We start from the raw sequence: 12,698 nt of genomic DNA, 5'->3' as shown, positions 1-12,698 counted from the left end.
TAGCAATTATACAGGCTCGATTTACATTATTACCAGTATACTGCAATAGTTTGAACCCCGGAGTACTTTCATTTTGTTTCTATAAACATATGGTTCTTGAATAAGAACTATGTCTATGTCCCCTTTAATCAGGAGAACTTTTAAGGCAGCACATGCAGCCTTACAATGATGAAGATTTATCTGGAGGATCCGTAGGACCATCGAGATTTTCCACAACCGTCACATCAGCCGCTTCAATCGAGTCATCACGAATGTCCTGTTCAGAGATCTCGGTGATTCTCGCAATAACCATAGGTTCAACTTTGGTGAGTTCTGAGGCAGTAGGAACCTCCTCTCGCATACGGAGTCTATCCATGTCTTCAACTTTGGTATCTCCCTCGACTTCGCAAGAGGATCCGCTTACTTCTGATTCAGACAGAGGCTTTTCCAATTCTGAATCCTTTAGCTGATCGTTTTTATATACCTTCATTTGGATATAATGAAAGCCATAACATACACGGCCCTGAGACTTTGCTAGATGTGGCAAAGACTGAGTGTTCAATATAAACACTGCATGCCGTCTTGGTCCATCCACTTCACCCAAACGGCCAACCTTCCAATCAGCTGTTGGAAGATCTGGATTGCATCGTTTCAGTCTATTTAAAATAGATTCAGGGTCAGAAGGGTTTGCAGGTATCCACGCATGTGCTCTAGGTCTAGCCGGTATGTCTTCCTTCTCGACTAACTCTAGAGCAGCTCCTTCCCAAACTTCACCAATTAGTATCAGAGCAGCTTTAAAACATTCTATAGAGCTCTCTTCCAGCACCTGTGAGTAGACGACAGACAGAGCATTCTCAATTTCCCCCCATTTTTGCTTTGGAACCATACCGTCCAATGCTCCTTTATTAATGATAGCCATCACGAGGCTGTCTTTAGCAACTGAGGCAAACGGTCTTTGATCCCTTTTGGAGGATGACAGCTCATCCAGTGATCGTTCCCTTTTTCCAGCCTCAAGAATTCCTTGAGCCCATTTTAAAGAATCTCTTTGTTTAGTTGACAGCGTGCTTTGGTCGACTGATCCTAACTTCTTTAGGATAAACAAAGCATTTCTGCGTCTCTTGAATCTCTTTCGTGAGGGATTACATCCTTTTGATGTCGTTACTTCAGAAAAAGCTCGACTTGTGAAAGTGTCGACACCTGTCGACCCGTCTACAGGTCGACTAATTGGACCAAGAGGGTCATTGCCCAAATTTATACGACATTTTGACAAGTCGAGCTTTTTCTAAGGTAACGACATCAAAAGGATGTAATCCCTCACGAAAGAGATTCAAGAAACGCAGAAATGCTTTGTTTATCCTAAAGAAGTTAGGATCAGTCGACCAAAGCACGCTGTCAACTAAACAAAGAGATTCTTTAAAATGGGCTCAAGGAATTCTTGAGGCTGGAAAAAGGGAACGATCACTGGATGAGCTGTCATCCTCCAAAAGGGATCAAAGACCGTTTGCCTCAGTTGCTAAAGACAGCCTTGTGATGGCTATCATTAATAAAGGAGCATTGGACGGTATGGTTCCAAAGCACAAATGGGAGGAAATTGAAAATGTCGCCACCTGTCGACCCGTCTACAGGTCGACTAATTGGGCCTAACTCTTGGTCATTGCCCAAATTTTTAACTCCAGTCGATACCCGTCCACTGGGCCCTGAAGTTAGCAACCCAGTGGATGACTTTGAATTTCGCTGCATGGTGGCTTTATATCCCACCACACTTGAAATTCTTAGTAGGTACATATTACGATGAGTTTATCCGCTATTAAAAAACACGTCCGTTCCGTTTGACGGTTGAATAGTAATATATAAAAGGAAATGTTACCTCGAACTAAGGCCGTACAGAGAAAACGGGAACAGATTTCTTGGACCACAGACTCAGCTCCACTGTAGACCTTGAGATAGATTCTGTTCCACTTCCAACGCCTACGACCTTACAGAATGATCGATTTCTCTTAATGCCCAAAAGTTGAACTGCGCTCTCAGTAATTAAACTCTCCTGAGTCCCAGGGTCTAAAAGTGCTCTAAGAGGAATTCTTCCTTCTTTTCCCTCAACAAACAAACTGATCGTATATAAAAACACACCTTGATAAGCATGTGCATTATGTGAAAACACGGTTTTCCAAAATCTCAGGTAGAATTTGTCGGAAGAAGTTGATCGTAGGATTCCTCATGTAGAACGGTATGGTGTGGATTTTTGCATATCCCACATCGGAACGAAGATGGACAGTTATCCCGATCATGCCCAGGCACTAAGCAATTCAGACAGTCCCAGGGTCTAAAAGTGCTCTAAGAGGAATTCTTCCTTCTTTTCCCTCAACAAACAAACTGATCGTATATAAAAACACATCTTGATAAGCCTGTGCATTATGTGAAACCACACGGGTTTCCAAAATCTCGGGTAGAATTTGTCGGAAGAAGTTGATGGTAGGATTCCTCATGTAGAACGGTATGGTGTGGATTTTTGCATATCCAACATCGGAACGAAGATGGACAGGTATCCCGATCATGCCCAGGCACTAAGCAATTCAGAATGAGGTTTTGACTTAAGCGGGATGGCCAAAAATTGATAACATTTAGACAGAAAATGATTTCTACCAAAGAATTCACAAGGATTGGCCTTTCGAGAAAAGTTAGTTGCATTAAAAGATATTTTTCTATTTCTATTCCACATCTTCGGTTGTGCCTGCCTTGATGTCGTAGGAAACTCGTCATGCATTGACTCCAGTGTTCTAAAAGTCCGCTCAAGAAAAGTGAACATTTCTTGGCGGCTCGGGATATCCGTGGAAGATTTAAGAGAATGTTCCCAATCCTTTCTTGTCTGAAGATCGAGTTTCGGACACATTAAATGTATTATGCGCTTTACAGACTATAAGTTATTCCGGACGGAATGTCGGTGTTTGTAAAGAATCTTACAGTGTGTCGGATCGATACGACTTGTCGGCGATGACTAAATAATCGGTAAATGTGTTATCGATCCCATAAACATGCAGCAGTATCAATTATGCCTTCGGACTTAACTTATAATGTGCACAATATATGGGATATGTTCGACACGAGCACTGTCGTCCGGAATAACTGATAGTCTGTAAAGCGCATTAATAAAGGATCCAAAGTATCGGTATCTATACCTAAATTAACAAGTGAGGAAAGACATTCCTGGGTTGTATCAAGTAACATCTTAATACCTTCGGAATATTGAACTGTCGAGTGGTTAATCTGCCCACAATCATCCGCTTATTGTGATATCTCGACTCCAGTAAAGCCCAGGCAGAGTCATAATTGGCCTCCGTTGCCCAAAATGTTCGAATCAACCCGCTTCACCGGAAAGGGTCCCCTTAAGATAGTAAAATTTCTGTACCTTTGTCAGGGCAGCATTGCCATGAACAAGAGAAACGTAAATGTCCCTGAAAGGGACCCACTCCATATAATCACCAGCAAATGCGGGAAGCGCTACCTTTGGAAGTTTAGCCTCCATAGTTCGCGTTACAATGCGGTACAGCTCAGCGGTGAATTGAATATGGTACCTTGAGGCAAGGTGTCTACCAGACAACCTTTAAAACAAAAATAAAGTACTGAAAACTCAAAGTAACACTTCTTAGTCATATACGGCACATCCTGAACCAAAATATCCGTCTCCCTAATCAATCTCGTCATGTTGATACTTAAATTGCTGGTGGAGATCATCTAACTCCTGACCAAAAATATTCATGTAGCCAGTTGTCCTATCAGTATTATTCCTGGCCTCAAATCTGGCATATAATTCCTTGGTGGTATACATAATGCCCCTCTGAGACGCAATAATTTTATGTAAATCCTCCATGGTTAAAGTATATTCCACAAATTATAATCAATCAATTGAATTCTCAAAAAAAAAAACTCAGAAAAAATATCGAAATCTATAAAATTGACTCCTCAAAAAAATCAATATGAATTTTCGCAAATCAATTCTACACTCAACTCACGAAATATAACTAAATAGGGAATTATTCCCGGGTTTCGGCACGAAACACAATGTTTAATTGTTTCCAAAGAAGTCAAATAAAAACATCTAGAAATAGATGTAAAATAATTGTCTTTATTTTATTTAGTTTACTAACGTTCGGTTTCGCAGTTCCAAAAGAATAGTAAGAATAGTCCAGTTTTCTAATGTTGGAACCCAAAGCAAACCAAAAAATAATGTACATATATATGTAGAGTTACATATTTGATAAGAAGAGATTATTAAAATAGGAACAAACAGCAATATAGTGTGTAATGGAACTGAGATCGCAATATTCGAGTGAGTAACAATAATCAAATGTATGCATTTTTGTACGTTATAAAAAATAGATAATAAAAAGCATGAACGAAATGGGATTGTTATTAAAATGGAATACAGGAGTTATGATTATTACATTGTTAAGCATATTCGTGCATAAGAATATTTGTGTTGGGATTCTAACAAGAAAACTATTGAGAGAGCAGGAGAGTTTTATAAATGCTCGGTACACTGAAAAAACAGTGAACCCTTTTCCATTGCAAAATGAACTAAACTGTAGTAATATTGACCATGATTAAGCCCTTAAGATTTTTTTCAACTTGTCCAGTTTATAATTCTCTTAAATTTTAGTTCATCTATAAGATTGTATTTTAGTTCATTTTTACAACACCATAAGATTTATATACCCCTACCAAGTTAAAAAGTCAGTATTATTTTGGTTTACTTACTTATTTTTTGGGAAACCCGATACTAAAAAGTGGTCTCTTTAAAATGTAGACGACTAAACTATTTTTAAATCAATAATTCCACAGTACAGAGAAATTATATAATTAAAGGAACAACAAACCGTTTTACTATTATGAAAATTTTCATACATTAAAATTAAACTTTCTTTAAGCAAACGTACTTTATTATAAAAACTTATGATGAAATTTTTTAATACAATGTTTTTGTGAATAAAAATTATGAAAGTAGTTTATTTTAACTCGCTTTTTGGACATTTTTAATTTTCCTAAGTTTTTTATTCATCGTAAGAATATTTTTCACATATCTTGCTGAAAAAAATGGAAGGAATAATGTAAATTGTTAAAAATTAAAATATAATTTTATAGCTCTTTAAATTAGCTTGTAACTTCCCAGCGAACAATTACTTCCGAATTCGGACCGAATTCTGACAGAACGTCTGCTAAATCATCCGAGTCTGATTCCGAATTCGGTCCGAATTCGTTCGGAAAGTATAATGAGCGGTTGACAAGAATTCGGACCGAAATGTCTGAGGGAAATCGGAAGATTGTCCCGACATTCCGACAGAATTCTGTCCGAATTCGGATGGGCAATTCTGAGGGAAATCTGATAGTTTGACCGACATTATGCAGAGAAGCTCGAACAATTCTCGGACATTTTTCCCGACATTTAGCAGAGCATCTCGGAACTTTCTCGGACAATTTTACCGACATTTAGCAGATAATTTCGGACCTTTCTCGGACATTATGTCCGATTTTGTTCGGAGAAATTCGGACCATTGTCGGACACTTTGTCCGACTATCTACCGAGAAGCTAGGACTTTTGTCGGACAATTAAAAATGTGATTCAAAGTTATTTAAAAAGATTTAAAACTAAAATTTTATTTCAAAGTTATTTAAAAAGATTTTAAACTAAAATTATATTTCAAAGTTATTAAAAATCTATGTTATGCTAAGAGATCATATTAATTTGTTCAATTCAATGGTAGTTTGTAAATTAAATATTAATATATTACATATAATGTAACCTAATATTGTTAAAAAATATATACAGTATAGTTCGGCAATCTTTCTCTTATTTCTTTTATTCAGTCGATCTTTTGCTGCATTGAAAACAGACTTCATATTTAATTCAATAGTAGAGTTCGACGCTTGAGGAATTCTTTCAAATATGAGATCTAAAAAATGAAGTTATAATCATTAAAATTATAATAATAACAATAGCGCTGTTTTAAATACCTTTAAGTAACTTTATAAAATAGAAATCCTTGACAGGTATGTTGTTGTTCGTATTTGACCAAGAAAATTTCGAAGCAATGTTGTCGTCTTTAAATAAAAGTTTTTTATTTATTTTTTTTTTTTAGAACACCGTTATGATTTTTGTTATTTACTATTTTAACACTTCACTTTGCCACTATTTTGTTTATTCACTCACCGTTTTATTTGTACGATCTGTTCCGCGCGATATCACAATAGAAACTGACAATGGAATGCAAAAATAATAACAAAATACAAAAACAAAAATTCCTTCCGAACTTTTGCAGAGGTTTTCGGTCAAATCTCGGTTGACAAAATTCCCTTCAGAGATTCTGCCGACTACGTCGGTTAGTTCTCGTACGAAACTTCAGAGATTGTGCAGACATCGTCTGAAAAAAGATCCGAGAATGTGCAGACAAAGTCGGATAAATCTCGGAAGAAATAACAGAATTTCGGCTAAATGTCTGATATAATACCAGAGATTTAGCAGACGTTTTCGGACGTCCGACACGTCGGACATAATTGCTCGCTGGGTTACCATATTTGGGGGCATTTTATTAAATGGTGTAAGAAATTCAACTTTTCTTAGATAAACGTAACTGGAACAATTAGAGAAATAATGATTTAAGTAATATATTAACTCATAAAACTATGTTGTTATCGATGTGAAGGACATAATACAATAAATATCTTGTTAATCTTGTTAAAAGAAAGCCAACGTTTTAATATAAAACTTACCAATTCTCTATTAAATTGTACGCTGAGGTTAAAAAGTTATCGAAATTCATTTGGGGTAAATTGGTTTCCAAAAAATCTAATTAAAGAAATAATATGCATAAAAATACTAAATATTCTGGTTAACAGAATGTTAAAGAAAGCTTACCAATTCATAAAAATGTTTCCAAATTATTATTCTGAAATTAAATATTTGTTTTACATTGAAAATATTAAATTGGTTTCCAAAAAAATTTGATTAAAGTAATACTAAAATAAGGTATTAAAACTTTAATTTTGATGATAAAAAGTCATAAAAATGTAAATATTCTAGTGAAAAGAAAGCCAATTTTTAAAAGAAAACATACCACTTCTCTATTAAATTATACGCTGAGGAGAAATATAAAAATATGCCCGAATCCATCTTGGGATTGCTCTGAAATTAAATATTTTTTTTACAACAAAGAAAAACATTAAACTGGTTTCAAAACAAACAAAAAAATAATAATAATAATAATTAGCAAATTATGATATAAATAAAAAATATCCTTTTTAAATGAAAACCACATTTTGAAAAGAATACTTACCAATTTATGATTAAACTATACGCTGAGGTTTAACAAAAATTTTCCAAAAATATTTGATTAAAGTAATACTAAAATAAGGTATTAAAAACCTGTAATTTTGACAATAAAAAGGTCATAAAAACGTAAATATTGTAGTGAAAAGAAAGCCAATTTTTAAAAGAAAACTTACCACTTCTCTATTAAATTATACGCTGAGGAGAAATATAAAAATTTGCCCGAATCCATCTGGGGTTGCTCTTAAATTAAATATTTTTTACAACAAAGAAAAACATGAAACTGGTTAAAAAAAATAATAATAATTAGCAAATAATAATATACATAAAGAACGTTATTTTTTAAAAGAAAACCACATTAAAAAAATAATACTTACCCATTTTTGATTAAACTATACGCTGAGGTGTAACTAGGGATGCCAGACGTGCTCTTTTTTACAAAATGTGCTCTTAAAACAAGATAGGCCAAAAGAGCACGTAAAAGTGCTCTATTTTTGGTTAAGTGCGCTTTTTATGCATCACAGCAAATATTAATCCAACGCGATTCAATAATCAGAAAATACGTAAATGTCGCACCACAAAAAGATTTTCCTAGCCTTTATTTTCTAATTAAATAGTGTTTTACTTTATATATCAGGGTCGTAGAAGAGCACGCCGATTTTGCTTCTTCACTTTGTGCTCTGTTCTAAATGTAAACAAACTTCTTCAATAACGTTTTTCACAAAAACACCAAAAAATGACTTACAAAGTATCGTAAGAAAATTAGCTTGAGTTGAATGTAGGTTATTTTATGTCTATGGTATGAACCTTTTTGTTATGTTTAAATGAATTATATTTCAATAAATTGGAATTAAATGCTTTTCTTTTATTTGAAAAAGTGTGCTCTATTTTTTCGTATGTTCTCTTTTTATAAGCTGAATGTACTCTTTTTGCCTCTTCAAAATCTGGCATCCCTAGGTGTAACAAACAATTTTCCAAATTCATCTGGAGTTACTCTGAAATTGAATATTTATTTTTTAAATTGAATAATAAAAATTAAATTAGATAAAACAATTTCAATATACTTTCCATTTCAGCATTTTTTCCTAAATATTGAACATTCTTAATAACTTTTTTCTAAGCTACCGATCACCACTTCGCCATCGTACATCTTATCGCTAAAATATTAATAACTTTCATTTAAAAGTTTTAATAAACAAACACCAATATATGTCTGAAAAAACCAAAATATTCCATACCTTTATATTCCCTTGTTACATACTTGCTAAAAAGATGCAACAGCCCACGCCAACGCCAACTATACAACTGAAGCATGCCAAACAAAACCAAGCAAAGCCAAAACATTCCTACAACAACAAGAACACATGTGCCTCCATTGAAAACCAGCGTTGCCACAGCGAAATTTTATTTTGGACCAAATTTTTTCAAAAATCGGACCAAAATTCCCTCCAGCGGACCAATTTTCCAATTTCGAAGAAAAATGCCTTAAAACGTATTTTATTGTTGGACATAGTACTTTTATTAAAAAAGTAAAGTAAACCAGAAAGGACTGATATGATTTAGCTGACATAGTAATCAAAACGTCGACTTATCAACGTTTTTTAAAATTTGAGAAAATAAACTTTTTGAAAAGGTCGAATTTTAAAGTCAATTTTAGTTGATATCAAAACTCGAAATTCAATATTACAAAAAGTTGATTTAAACTTCCGACTTAGAGGAAGTTAAAGACCACAACAGTCACGCATTTGGTTTATTGCCTTTGCCCCATGAAGACCCTACTTGAGAGAATACAATAGATTTCCGAATTTTCATCCAATTTGCTGTAGTGTTGCTTCGCACCCATAATTTTATGCGGAACCACAGTCCATATCGGCCCATATTCTTATATAGCTCAATCCTAATATTCCACTTCTTGTGCACATTCGAGTATTGGGGTTAAAATTGTTCAAAAAATATAAAACCTGACCCAAGACGCGAAATTTTCATTCGATTTTCTGTGATTGAAATGGTATCTAATCCCACACTGAAAAAAAACGTTCCCGGTTTCATAGATTTTGTCTTTGCCCTTGTCGACTACAAGGGAAAATTATTTTACGTTTCAAATAAAAAACGACTTTAAAATAAAGTGTTAAATAAATATATATTTTTAAACGCTTTTTAGTTTTATACTCAAGATGCAAAAATTCAACAATACTATAAATGATTTCTTTAATTTTGCAGATTTTTTTAAGTAAAACGAAATTTTCTTTCATATTAGGATACCCAATTTTAAGTCGAATCGTTTAACTATAAAGACAAAACGACTTCATTGAAAAGTTTATCGACTTTTAGACAAGGAGAAAACTTTATATCAGAGAAATGAGTCTTCTGTACTGAAATATTCGGCCTCACGACAATATTTTTTTCAGTGCATAGATACTATTGAATATGTGATAAACATTTTTTAAATTTATAAATATGACCAAATTTATGAAAATGGACCAAAACGGACCAAATTCCGTTTGGTCCGACCATCGGACCAAATTTAAAAATTAGAAATCTTTTGGACCAATTTTGGTCCGATCGGACCAATTTGGCAACGCTGTTGAAAACACACCTCATCCAGACAAATAAAGCATTCGCGAATAATAAACACACACACACACACAAACCACTGGAAGAACAAAAATAAAAACAAACCCACGCTCAGATATACACAACATCCCCATCACTCGCTACCATTTCTCATTATTGCATTGCATGCTCTCACTCTCAAAAAAATTTCAAGTAACATCATCTTTACATTAAACATATTCCACTTTGACGAGAAAGGTCTCTGTACTATGCATTAATTCATCGCATCTGTCCACAATTTACTCTAAAAACAATACTCTTAAATGCATATCAGTATAAGAACGATGAAACGTTTAACTTAAAATTAGCAAAAACTTCATGAAATGATATCTACTCATTTTTGACGAAAATGTCTATAAATTTAATTACATGTGAACTAAAACTATTTCATTGAGAAATGTTGTACCAACTATTATTAACTATAGGAATTGCCAGTAAGAAATTGCTATCCGCTTTCAAGTTCAATTTTCGTAAAAAAAATATTTTCTCATACAAAAACTCTTTATAATAAATTACACTTATTATTTAGAAAGTATTTTACATTTCATAAGTAGTTTTATAGTATGACGAAAGAATTTTTAAATACCAGTTAAGAAAAATTTTAAGGAAATTTCCATCGTATTTTGTAGGGTATGAACTAAACGATTGCTACTTAAAATTTGTAAAATTTCCTTTCGAGTAGTTAATTTTCGTTAAAGATACGAAAAATGAACTAAAATTCTGGAAAATTCTTGGAATAAATTATTGTAAAAATCTGCTTAAATTTACCAGACACTTGTTTTTCTGTGTATAGAGGTAAACAGACAAGTATAAAATACTGTACGCAACACTATTAACTTGTAAATTACTGTTTTGAATGAAATTATAATAGCAAAAATTTTATTTGTGGAATTATTGGGTTACGACTAATATATTTCGCCAACACCATGAATCAAATAATATAATTGTTACCTTTGAAAACTCTTCGTCGAGTTACTTGAAAATATAATGCATTTAATGAAAGACACTCTGCCAAGCGCAAACATATATACCAACATCGAAATCATGAGACTTAACACATGGAGCTATACCAAAACATATACCGATCCACAGCATATTCGCTACACCTATTTAGGGACCTGAAATAGTTCTAAATTTTGAATTTCTGGGAGATCGGTCTATATGAGGGCTATATCAAACCATGGACCGATACACACCATATTGGCACACTTATTTATGGACCCAAAACACCTCCACATTTTGAATTTCAGGCAAATCGGATAAAAATTGTGGTGTCTAAAAGCCCAAGAAGATATACCGGGAGGACTATTGTTATATTATTGATCAAGAATATATACATATACTTTATGCAGTCGGAAATCGATATTTCGATGTGTTACAAACTGAATGACTATATTCATCACCATAATGGGATTGAAGATTATAAATTACAAATTTTTGTGGTGGTATGGCCAGTTTCTCCGGTTAGTACTAAACCACAGGATATTCGTAGACCACCTTTCGGTAAAAACAACACATTAAATTTAAAAAATATACTGTTAAAAGTTCGGCCAGTCCGAATCATATGTAAATTGCAAGTTAGTCCATATGGAGCTAGACTAAACAAGTATATACGGCCGTAAGTTCGGCCAGGCCAAATCTTATGTACCCTCCACCATGGATTGCGTAGAAACTTCTACTAAAGACGGTCATCCACAATTGTTGCGGCCGATGGCGCGGCATCTTAAAACTTCTTAATATCATCTAAATTGTTAGTCCATGCGGTATATATATTAGACAAAAGAAATGTCGATTAAATACGTATATATTCAGTTATTGACCGGTATATAGGGAAGAAATAATTACGAACCGATATGAACTTTTGTGCGGTAATTACACAGTATAAAGTGAATATTTGAATCAAATACAAAAATTGTGATTTCAATTATTTTTGTATTTGATTTTCAGCTTATTACAAAAATCATGAATCAAATTACCAAATTTGTAAAGTCGTCGTAAAATTAATTTCAAATATTTGAATATTTGTATTGAGTAGAGAGGTAATTGGAATTTGTCATGACATTTCAATGATACTGTAATCAACCCAAATACATTAGTTTTTAAAATATACAACGTTTTTTGAACTGGGTAATTAAATTTATTACGATGGTAATCAATGTATTTCAGTAAACCAATTACTATAATAATTGAGTTAAGTGCGTAGAATACTGATTTTTAGATGAAATACACGTAGAAAAATGTGTTGATGCTTTTTATTAGAAATAATGTTTGTATAAAGAAACGTAAAGTCTAAAAGAAAATTTTACAGAATATCCCAGCCACACATATCTACATATCTGATTTAATCGAGACTCAATAAAACGGGGGATTTGCACCATCTGTACCAATATACAAGAAAAGTATATACTTTTTGTGATAAACGTTTATTCTTTTCCAGGATGTAAAAACAATTTCATAAAGACTAACTCAAAAAAACCATTGTTTTCTTGCTAATTGCATTTTCCCTCACATCTTTCTCACATCCACGAGGTTTTTTAGATCTTAACACCTTTTCCTGTAATACCAACAATGTAGAAGAAATTATACGATTTTATAAATTATTAAAATTTTGTTTACCTTTCGCCTGGACTTGAAAAAGAAATTTAATTTGATTTTTTAAATAAAACGATTTCACCGATTTACACTCGTTTTCCCTTGACCAAATTTTGATCGTATCACCCTTTATATGTACTGCAACTGATTTAATAAAAACTTGCAATAGTTTTGTTGTAATTTTTGAAAAAAAATT

The 12,698-nt window shown here is 33.3% G+C and overlaps 1 long non-coding RNA gene across 1 annotated transcript; it reads right to left on the bottom strand.

Moving 5' to 3' along the window:
• Positions 1-5,612: 5,612 nt before the first annotated feature.
• On the bottom strand, positions 5,613-6,189 carry LOC142223835 (uncharacterized). The gene is made up of 2 exons (XR_012718922.1): positions 5,986-6,189; positions 5,613-5,924 (listed from the first exon to the last, which is right to left on the bottom strand). It is a non-coding gene; the product is annotated as an uncharacterized LOC142223835 (long non-coding RNA).
• Positions 6,190-12,698: the final 6,509 nt, after the last annotated feature.

Source organism: Haematobia irritans, chromosome 2 (assembly GCF_050003625.1).
Source record: "Haematobia irritans isolate KBUSLIRL chromosome 2, ASM5000362v1, whole genome shotgun sequence".
NCBI lineage: Eukaryota > Metazoa > Arthropoda > Insecta > Diptera > Muscidae > Haematobia > Haematobia irritans.
Note: the sequence above shows the minus strand (reverse complement) of the source record. Positions and strands in the feature narration are given on the sequence as shown.